At 31.9% G+C, this 11,308-nt stretch overlaps 1 pseudogene; it reads right to left on the bottom strand.

The window, feature by feature from the left end:
* Nucleotides 1–1,488: 1,488 nt before the first annotated feature.
* LOC145584194 (wall-associated receptor kinase-like 1) lies at nt 1,489–10,310 on the bottom strand (annotated as a pseudogene).
* Nucleotides 10,311–11,308: the final 998 nt, after the last annotated feature.

Genomic DNA, 11,308 nt, shown 5'->3' with positions numbered 1-11,308 from the left:
AATTTTCTTATTAAAAAGCTTTCACAATATTTAATTTAATTATCTCAACTAGTGGGACCCAATAGTATTATATATTATCACCTTTAGATTCTCTCTCCTCACATTTACTTTTCATTAACCGACTATCGGCATATTTTATTACTTTATCTAATTTCTCTTAAAACTCTATGAATGGAGAAATGGAGTAATAATTTAAAAACGGAGGGAGTAGTCTAATATCCAAAGGTGTGGATTGTGGAACTTTGATTTGTAATTTGTTGTCAATGGTATGTATCTCATTGTTGAGCATATGTGCTTGAATTTTTTTTTTTTTTTTTTTTTTGAAAGAATGTGCTTGAAAATTTTGATTCTCATCTTTTCGTCGTATTAACTTACAAACCGATTTCCTTTTTTAAAAAAAATAAAAAAAATAAAAAAAAAATCACAAAGTGAATGAAATTTACACTTAGCATTACCAATAGAAATAAGATTTAGAAGCTTATACTTGACAATTGGCATCATGACATTTTATAAAATAAGACTTGAAGCCCAACAACCGAAGTATTTACAATCCTACTTGGATCATACTTTCGTCGTTTACTTTTAATTGTAACACTTTTTGATATATTCATATACTCTTACATCAAGCATATTAATTAATAAGTTGTTTATAAATTATAAACAAACATAACTTACTATATGCATGTAAGATATTCAAATTGATCTCAGATCTTCCAATACAATATTTTTGAAATGCAAACTTTTTAGAATTTTTATTCGAAGCTATCTATTATTACATATTACTAAAGGCAAAACTATGAGGGACACTTGGCAGCATTACATTAAAAAAAATTTCCCTCCAAAAGTATTTGGAAAAAAGAAGAAAAAAAAACAATGAAAATAAAAGATATTCGTATTCTTTCAATGGATTGTACTTCGTATTTAAATTATTATATTTTCCTTACATAAAATTTAAACTAAACTTTCTAATATACTTGTAGTAAACTATTTATAACTATTATCAGTGGTTATTTTTTAAACATACTTCATACTCTTTAGTAATTGGTATGTTGAGTCTTTATATTTTATATTATTTTTATAATTTTATTGCCATTAAAATTATTTAACAATCATGCATCTATTGCACGGGATTTAACCTAGTATCTTTCGTTACAAAGTAAAGTATAATACAACTAGAATAAATTAAAGTACACAATGTATCATCATATCATCAATCTTCATCATACTTAAAAAACCACTTTATGCTTGTATTGGGCAAAATTCTTTAATACTCTACCGGCTCTGCTATTAATCAACACAACAAGAAACATAACTTATAAAATTAACAGGTCAATCATTCAACACTTCAAAGTATTATTGAAAAGGTACATACATATTTTCACCACCATCAAACAAGAAATGTAACATCAACTATATAATTTTAATATGCCAAATTCCACACAAATTACATAGATTTTGCTCAACAAGACCACCTTCTTCGATTCTTCACTAGCAAGAATGAAGTAAATGAATCTCAATGTCAGCAGAATCCGAATTCATAGTGACGTCAATGTGAGCATACGTGACCGGTCTTAGACTAGCATTGTCTGTTTCCATAGATGGAGTGACCATACTAGAACTCCTTTTTGTCCAATATTCGGATTCGTTGTGTTCAAACGGTTGCACACAATATAAATTTGGATGCCTTAGCCCTTCTAGTACCTTTGTAACTTCTTTCATCGTCGGCCTTTCTAGTCCAGTTGGATTCAAACATTGTTTTGCAAGATTAGCAAATTCCATAATTTCCTCTTTTTTGCTACCTTCTGTAACCAAAGGATCAAGAATTTCGAATTGGGTGTTATCATTCATTGATGAGACAAAATACATAGCCAAGCTTCTTTCTTCTTCATCTTCGATTTCTTCATCTTCGTCTATTGGTCTTAGTGCACGGATTGGTTTTTGTCCTGTTAGAAGTTCGACCAAAATTACTCCGAAGCTGTAAACATCACTCTTTTCAGAATATTGGCCCGATTAGAAATACTCAGGATCCAAATAACCAAACGTTCCTTGGACACAAGTTATCAAATGAGTTTGTTCCACAGAAACTGCTCTAGAAATCCCAAAATCCGACAATTTTGCTCCAAACTTGTCATCCAATAGAATGTTGCTAGATTTAATGTCTTTGTGGTAAATTGGTGTTGAAAACTCTGAATGCAAATAAGTAATTGCAGTAGCAGTTTCAAAAGCAATTCTCAAGCGCATTTCCCATGTGAATATGAGCTCGGCAATGGGTTTTTGGATGTGTTCCGAAAGAGTCCCATTTGTTGGAGATTTTAGAGTATTTAGTTGATTATTATTCATGTTATGTTAAGTTTAAGTCATTTGGTTAAGGTGTCATGACTTAGACAACATATGATTAAGGTGGTAGTGTTTAACTAATCAAGAGAAAGGAAAATAGTGGCTTATTCGTCACTAATTATGTTGCAACCGCTACATAAGGATTTGATATCTCTTGTATTAGTGTGGCAATTACGTTACTTAATGCATAATAGCTTATGTTTCAATTGATGACTAATGCATTGTTTAATGCATGTCTTAATACATTGTTTAAGACATGTATTGATACATTGTTTCAGTTTAATATCTCTTGATAACATTTGGAAGTCAATGCATTGTTACATTATGCATGTCTTAATGCATTACTTAATGTACTTAATACATTATTTAATGCATAACTTTATGCATTGCTACGTTTGGAAAAAGTAGTGACATACTACTATTTTATATATATGAGAAACTACTCATATGATGGATGAAGGTTGTGAGATGAAATATAATTTCTATCTTATCACTTTGGCATAGGGAGTTATTATCAGTTGTTCATTTTCACAAAATCACAAACACTTTTATACATTGAATTGCTATCATCCTACAAGTGATAGTAATTGTTCTTCGTTGTATCTCCTGAGTAATTTCCGTGATACCCGGTTGTAGTATAGGGTCGGAATTATACTTTTGGGAAAGTGATCCCGTTTACGCCTCGAAGGTTTTACCAATAATTTCATTTCCATTTCTTTGTGACCCTTGTTTATTAGAAAATCCCCAACAGTCCAAAAGTATAATCTCTACAAAGATGGCAAATGTGAAAACAATAATGACGAATTTTCAGAAATTGGACAAGTTCGAGGGTGTAGATCTTGTATGGAGATGGAAACGAAGATGGTGTTTCTTGAGGGACTACAAGAAAGAGAGTTTGATGGAAGAATTTCTCTAGTGAGTTATATCATGAAAGTCACTCCATTCAAGTAAGAGGTTTCTTATTTGTGTTTTATATATCTGATTATTTATCTCTATGGTTAATTCTTGACATGTTTATTCTAAGTTTATTGTTTGTGTCTTGATTAGTATTAGAGATAAGTTGTCATGTAATTATGCCCATTAAAGATGGTTGGTTAAAACCATGTAATTTAACATTGTTAATGAATGAACTAATTATTATATTTCATGAAATGGGTGTGAATTGAATCACTGTTTGTTTTACATTGGTATTTATAGTTTATGAAGCATAATAGTTTAGATGTTTTTCTGGGTATAGTTAATACATTTGCTAGATGGTTAATGCTTGCTATGTATGGATTGTTTAATAGCCATGATTATTTGTTATACAAAGTATGTATTATCTCATCTTGTTACATGCGCTTATAGTTGATAGCTTGTTCTTTAATTTGTACGGCCTAATTATTGATGTCGTTTCATGTATGGCGATTACTCATGTATGATGATTATGTTCCTTTAAGCGATGTGGCTATAAGGCTATTGGATGTATTATAATGTCATACTCCAATTTGTAGTACTTATCCATGAAAGGTTGAATGGCCTTGTTTTCGTTTTTGGGATTGTAAGTTTATATGCATGAATTAATTCAAGTAGTCAGTTATTTTTGACAAAGGTGTATGTGCATGTATGCCGACAGTTGTTATATGTCACTTTGTGGTTTGACGGTATTGTTTTTCATGGCAAAGTATAATCTTTTGATTAATATGTGTGTAGAATATTCAGCCTTGTTATAATTATCAGGTTTATTAATGCCTTGTTGTCTTGATATAAAGTAATGTTGACATATGTTAATGATTAATTTGATTCAATTTATTATTCTATGGTAAAATAGAATAATAAAATTGCAAGAACAAATTGTGTTGCAGTTATAGTGAATTAATTATGAATATATAATTCCTTGGTTTAGAGGTTTATGAGTTATATGTCAAGAATTGGTGTTTAATTTACAATAATGAATTTTCTACGGTTTTATAGAGTGAAGGTATGCAATGAGTGTCATGGTCTATGACATAAGGATTTTGTATTGAAATTATTATTATAATGAATTACGTCAATGTTTAATTTAATTATTGATGTTATTCTATGCCTCTTTGGTATAGTGTAATGAAGTGTTTGTTGATATTGTTCGTGAAATTTATTCAAGTTATTTGAATGTGATAATTGTGATTATGAGTTTATACTCTTGGTTATAAAAGGGTATGCATGTATTAGACAAAAGTTATGTATTCTTAAGACAAGGACTTTGTGACGTACATTTTCATGATGTAGTCTAAAGTTATACATGACAAGTTAAAGATTTAAACTTTAATGGTAGTGAGTACTATGAACCAAGAAATTTCCAATCTATAGAATTTATACATGAAATGTTTAAAGCTTGTATATGCTATGTCACAATGGTATAGCTGAAAGTTTGAAGAATAGAAATTTCTAAGAGTGGTTAAATCCATGATACTCTATTTAGGTTGAAGTAATGAATTTGGGGAAGAGTTGTTTTAACAACTTGATTTATTCTAATATAATTTCAACTAAGTTGGAATGATGACCTCATGTTTATGGTACTAAAGAAAATCAAACTTGAGTTTTCTCAAGGTTTGGGGAAGGTAAGGCAATAGTTGAAATGCCAAAACCCGATTGTGAAGTTGGGTAAAAGGGAAGTTGAATGCATCTATATAGGATATGTGGTTCATAACAAATCCTATAGGTTTTAAGCCATAAAACACAAAAGTATTGGTTGGTTGATGCAATAAGTGATGAGAATATACACTCATGAGTTTCTAGATCAAGGAATGTAACTCCAAGTACCATTGTTTGCATAATTGGTCAAAGTATATTTGATCAAGGCCTAGATGCTGAATCTCAATTAGAGAAAAGTTTTCATATCGTCACAACCTAGGAAAACTGGAGCTGGTGAACAAATGTTGGCTCGAATGATCATGTATGTTTGATTAAAGGATCAAATAACTGTATGACTGTGTTTCCACATGTGTTCACTGTGGAGGATGATTCTTTGAGTTTGATTGAGGACTTAAGTTATTAATGTGTTCCAATTGGAATGTGGAAATTTATAATAAGAAATTTATCATGCGGAAATTATTTTGGTTTATAGTTAACTTACCTCTTGAGTGTACATTAATTAAGCATGAATGAATTTTCAAGAAACTTGAAAATGGTTAATATATAGCCTGGTTAATGGCATGCACTTAATGATATAATCTCCATTATAAATTATATGTGGCTATTGTAGCTATTTATAATCTTATGATTCATGTTTTGGATGTCAAGACAACGTTCTTGAATTGAGATATAGGGGAAGAGGTTTCCATGCAACAACCGGGAGGGTTTGTTGTGAAATGTCTAGAAGAAAAAAAAAATTTGCAAGTTGATTAAATCTTTGTATGGGCTAAAACAAGCACCTAAGCAATGTCATCAAAAGTTTGATGAGGTTGTGTTGTCTAATGATTTCAAGTTGAACAACTCAGACAAGTGTATGTATAGCTTATTTTATGACAACGGTTAAGCTGTCATAATTTGTTTATATGTAGATGACATGTAGATCTTTGGATGGAATGGATTTGTCACAAGTTATAATGACAAAATCCTTCCTTAGTTCACAGTTTTCCATGAAAGACATGGGAGAATTAGATGTCATCTTGGGCTTTAGAATAAAGAAAGAAAAAGAGAAGTTCATCTTGTCACAATCTCATTATATTGAGAAAGTGCTCAAGAAGTTCAATGTTAATAAAAAGTTCGACCTTTCTTTATTCAACACCTATGGATACTAGCATAAAGTTATTACCTAGTAATGTTAATGCAGTTTTCACAACTAGAATTTGCTAGAATTATAGGATGTTTTGTTGTATGCCATGACGAGTACTAGGCCAGATATCGCTTATGTGATTGGTCAAATGAGTAGGTTTACTAGTAATCCTAGAATGCAACATTAAATGGTTCATTATTTGTACAAGTACTTGAAGGAAACCATGGGTTATGGTGTGTTTTATAGTGGGTATTCTTTGATTGTTGAAGGATATTTGGATGCAAGTTGGATCTCGAATAGAGATCATTCCTCCACAAGTAGATGTGTATTCTCACATGGGGGAGGTGCGATTTCATGGGTATCTAAGAAGAAAGTTAACTTGCATTGCGGATTCTATAAGACATTGGAGTTCATTGCATAACATTCCGCTAGTAAAAAGCAGAGTGGTTAAGGGTTTTAATGCATGATGTGATTCCTTTGTTGTAAAAGCCAATATCACTAATAATGATGAATTGGGATAACAATGTAATTTTGGCTAAGGCATATAGCCAAGTGTAAGATTGTAAGATGATGAGTTAAGGTATATTGGTGTAAGGTATAGTTACATCCAATGACTTAACAAGGATAGTGTAAATCTATTGTTTATTTTCGTACGAAGTTTGATCTCACCGGTTGCTTCAAAAGCATGGGTAAGAGAAGTTAGTAAAAGGATGGCAATCATTTAAGATTGGAGCCCTATTGTATTCACAATTAGGAGAATCTCAACTTAACGCCTAATAAGACGTTGGGTCTTAAGTTCAATGAGATCAATTCTCTTATTTGATGATTGGGAACTTGTTTAATCATCCAAGATTAAGTTTCGATTTTACTGTGATGAAAAGAGGTTTTTTTAACTTAATAAAATTTCTGATATAGTGCTCGGTCACAAGAGCATGTTATGGAAGTCTACCTATATAAGTACGAAGTTTAGCCGCTTCAAGAAGCTATTGGGGCATAGCTTTGATGTACTTATGAATAGATATGGACACATGGCTTAAGTGTTAAGTTAATATGTATTTAAGTAATTAATCTTGTGTGTGTAATATATTCAAGTATCCAATATGTATTGCTTTTGGTTCAAACGTTTTACGATACCAAATGGATACGGATTCTTGGATTGTATGTTGCACTAAGTGGAAGTTCAAGTCTTTGTACACTTTCATGTATGCATAAGATTGTTTTTGTGATGATGATGTTTTTATGCAATAAATCGTTGTTAATACTCTAAATGGGGGAGGATTGTTGGAGATTTTAGAGTATTTAGTTGATTATTATTCATGTTATGTTAAGTTTAAGTCATTTGGTTAAGGTGTCATGACTTAGACAACATATGATTAAGGTGGTAGTGTTTAACTAATCAAAAGAAAGGAAAATAGTGGCTTATTCGTCACTAATTATGTTGCAACCGCTACATAAGGATTTGATATCTCTTGTATTAGTGTGGCAATTACGTTACTTAATGCATAATAGCTTATGTTTCAATTGATGACTAATGCATTGTTTAATGCATGTCTTAATACATTGTTTAAGACATGTATTGATACATTGTTTCAGTTTAATATCTCTTGATAACATTTGGAAGTCAATGCATTGTTACATTATGCATGTCTTAATGCATTACTTAATGTACTTAATACATTGTTTAATGCATAACTTTATGCATTGCTACGTTTGGAAAAAGTAGTGACATACTACTATTTTATATATATGAGAAACTACTCATATGATGGATGAAGGTTGTGAGATGAAATATAATTTCTATCTTATCACTTTGGCATAGGGAGTTATTATCAGTTGTTCATTTTCACAAAATCACAAACACTTTTATACATTGAATTGCTATCATCCTACAAGTGATAGTAATTGTTTTTCGTTGTATCTCCTGAGTAATTTCTGTGATACCCGGTTGTAGTATAGGGTCGGAATTATACTTTTGGGAAAGTGATCCCGTTCACGCCTCGAAGGTTTTACCAATAATTTCATTTCCATTTCTTTGTGACCCTTGTTTATTAGAAAATCCCCAACACCATTACAAATGTATTCGTAAACCACAAGAGGTATGTCATCTTCTAAACAACATCCAAGAATCTTCACTACATGCCTATGTTTGATTTGAGATAATAGAATTACCTCGTTGATGAATTGTTTCCATTGGCTTTTGTCAAGGGGTTTTGATCTTTTGACTGCGATAACTTGACCATCTTTTAACATTCATTTGTAGACAGTACCTTGTCCTCCTCGTCCAAGCACACGATCCTTGCTAAAGTTGTCTGTATATCTCTTAAGTTCCGTTAGTGTGAAGAGTTTAGTCTTCTCTGTAACGTCGCTATTTGAAGATCCTTTTACCTCTACTTTGTCCTTGAAGTATTTTGCTCTAAGTCTGATCTCCTTTCTTCTCTTTTTAGTTTTAAACCGCCAGCACCCCCAACAACTTCCACATATTATTAGTGATATGCCAACAGCTGCATTCATCATAAATAATTATGTTGGGTTTATAACTAAGGCTAACAAAAAAATTATCATTTGATTACAAAAATTATGAGTGTAGACCATGAGTAATTAAGTTCGAGCTCAATCCCAAATCCGACAAAATAAAGAAATTGTATGAAGTATGAGTTATTAATTGTTCTTGAGCTTCCGCTTTGCAAACAAGTACTTTCTTCATGTTTTTTAATGTTCGACTCAATTACATACTAGTCTTGTTTCAATGAAAATTTGCAAAGAGTGAACGAATGTAATGGATAAAGTAGAGAGCAATTATCTTACCTGGACAAATGAGGAGCAGAAGGTAGCGAACTACGGGTGCTGTGACAAAAATAGCAGTCAATACAAATTAGTGAAATTATATTTTAATTAATCTTATATATTTGAGTAGCTAATACTACTCCGTATTTTTTTTTATTAAAAATTAAAATTTTTCTAGGATCAAAGAGAAGTCAATCTTTTAACTGCAATCAAATGGATGACATCTTCAAGACTGCTACATATTCATAGATATTAGATCCCTTGTTATAGAATCGAAGCCTTCTTGAAAAGAAGAATTTTATTTACTGATTCATTGTTACTCCTTTCGTATTTTAACAACTGTTACACTTTTCTCCCTTCTTTGGCAAATAATTACTCTTACGACTCCGTATGATGATACTTTACTCGATATCTATCTACTCTGTAATTCTTACACATATAACATACCTAAAACAATGTTTTCACATCCCTTACTTTTCAATAAACTAACGTTCCAATGCTGTCACATACATTTTTTTACATTTAAGATAATCACATTACCTATAATTATTACAGTAATTATGGCTGGTCAAACTGTCAAAGTGTAATACATAGTACTTAAAAAAAAAGGGAGTATGTAAATAGTTGTTAGAAAAAATAACTTACCATAGTTAAAAGTAGTATATCTAGCTTTCCATTAAAGAACAACAGGTATGTCTGCTATCCCGGACGATAACGATGCGTTAGCTTCTAAATATTCCTTGCTAATCAAGAAGGCAGACCTGCAATTTCCAGATATGTTGTTGGTGCTCGCACTTATTCTGTATTTCTTGATCTCTGGATCTGGTTCAAAAGTTGTTGTTCTTGTATATTTTCCCATATTATATGATTCTTTTACAAGAATGGATGTGGGTTCAAATTGAGCCTGGCAGCAGCGATAGCCAATGCATCTATTTTTTCTAACGAATGCTGCAGGTGGATTCAGGGTACAAACCGAGGCGCATCCAGCAATGACTCCACCCGTCTCATTCAACAATAAGGCATATCCATCGCATCCCATTGACACTAAAATATTCTTTCTAACTGAATATTTGAAGGGAGAGTTGGCGAGGTTGTAGCTTGTCACAATACGTTCATTACGACTACTACAAGTAGTAACTGATGGAATTTTAACTGTTACCGAATCCCCTAGTCCAAGGAAATTATCGGATATAACCTCAAGAATCTCGAGGTTGAGTTTCTTTAGAATTGGTTTTGGTTGTGATGAGGAGGAAGAATTACAAGAGACCTCAAAGTTGGGGTCTAAAAAACAGTGATTCGCAGTCTCAGGGCCAATACCAAACGGGTAAGGAATTTCAATATTTCCACACTGGTGTTTACAATCTGTATCTTTATGTAGCTCACATGGTCTCCATAAACAAGATGATATGATTATTGACGCGAGAAATAATGGGTACAAGGTTAATATTTTCATTTGGTCGGGCCAAATAATGTACCTTGAACCCTCACAAACTCATACAGAAGAGTAGAAGACTACTTTTTTCTTCAAAAAAATACTCTGTACTCTCTCCTTTGTCAAATATTCTTTATCACATATATTATCACCATTTATTACGTAACAGTATATATTTCTCCTAATTCTTGTTGCACATGACTCATTCTCTCCAACTCGTTTCAATTATTATGCAAATTTGAATGTAATCAATTCAAAGACACAAATTAAAGGGAGGAAATCCAGTGTAAATTGCTATCAAGATTTCAAAGGTTGATGGGTCTTTTGTCGTTTCAATTACAAGTGCGACAATTGAGTGTGAATAGCTATAAACTTGATTGTTCGACGTACTGTGAATACTAATAAACTTGAGTGTGAATAGCTATAAACTTTACTATTCAACGTAGAATTGTATCAACTTGACTATTCGACATATTGTGAATAGTTATCAACTTGACTGTTCTTCGTACAATTGATTGTGGTTAGCTATTAATTTGCCTGTTCCACAATTGATTTCCAAATACTCCGTAATAATTACATCCACGGAATCAAGCTCGACCACTAGCTGATTTATTTTGGCTTACGAACCCTAGATTGGATATATAGCGCAGCAGATAATTACCGGCCTTAAACTTTGCTGTCCTTACACGGAATCTAACAATGAACTCTAAATATCGTTACAAACCGTGTCTCATCAATGTCATTGTCAATTCGTCATCCAAGTGTAGGATAAAATGAAAGGGAAAAAAAAAAATCTTAACAGTGAATTTACATAATGAAAATCCTCAAATCAAACTCGTCATCATTTTTTCTTACATCAACAATTATATCACTATGTTGTTCATTGTGTTGTTTATATGAACAACATAGTGATATAGATTATTGTTTACATCAATGTGGGAACATTGAAATCCCTTACCCATTTGGTATTGGTCCAGAAACCGCGAACCAATGTTTCCGTGACCAAAACTTGCCGTCTC

The sequence above is a fragment of the Chenopodium album genome, chromosome 16 (assembly GCF_948465745.1).
Source record: "Chenopodium album chromosome 16, dcCheAlbu1.1, whole genome shotgun sequence".
NCBI classification, from domain to species: domain Eukaryota; kingdom Viridiplantae; phylum Streptophyta; class Magnoliopsida; order Caryophyllales; family Amaranthaceae; genus Chenopodium; species Chenopodium album.
This window is presented reverse-complemented; position numbering and strand designations above follow the sequence as displayed.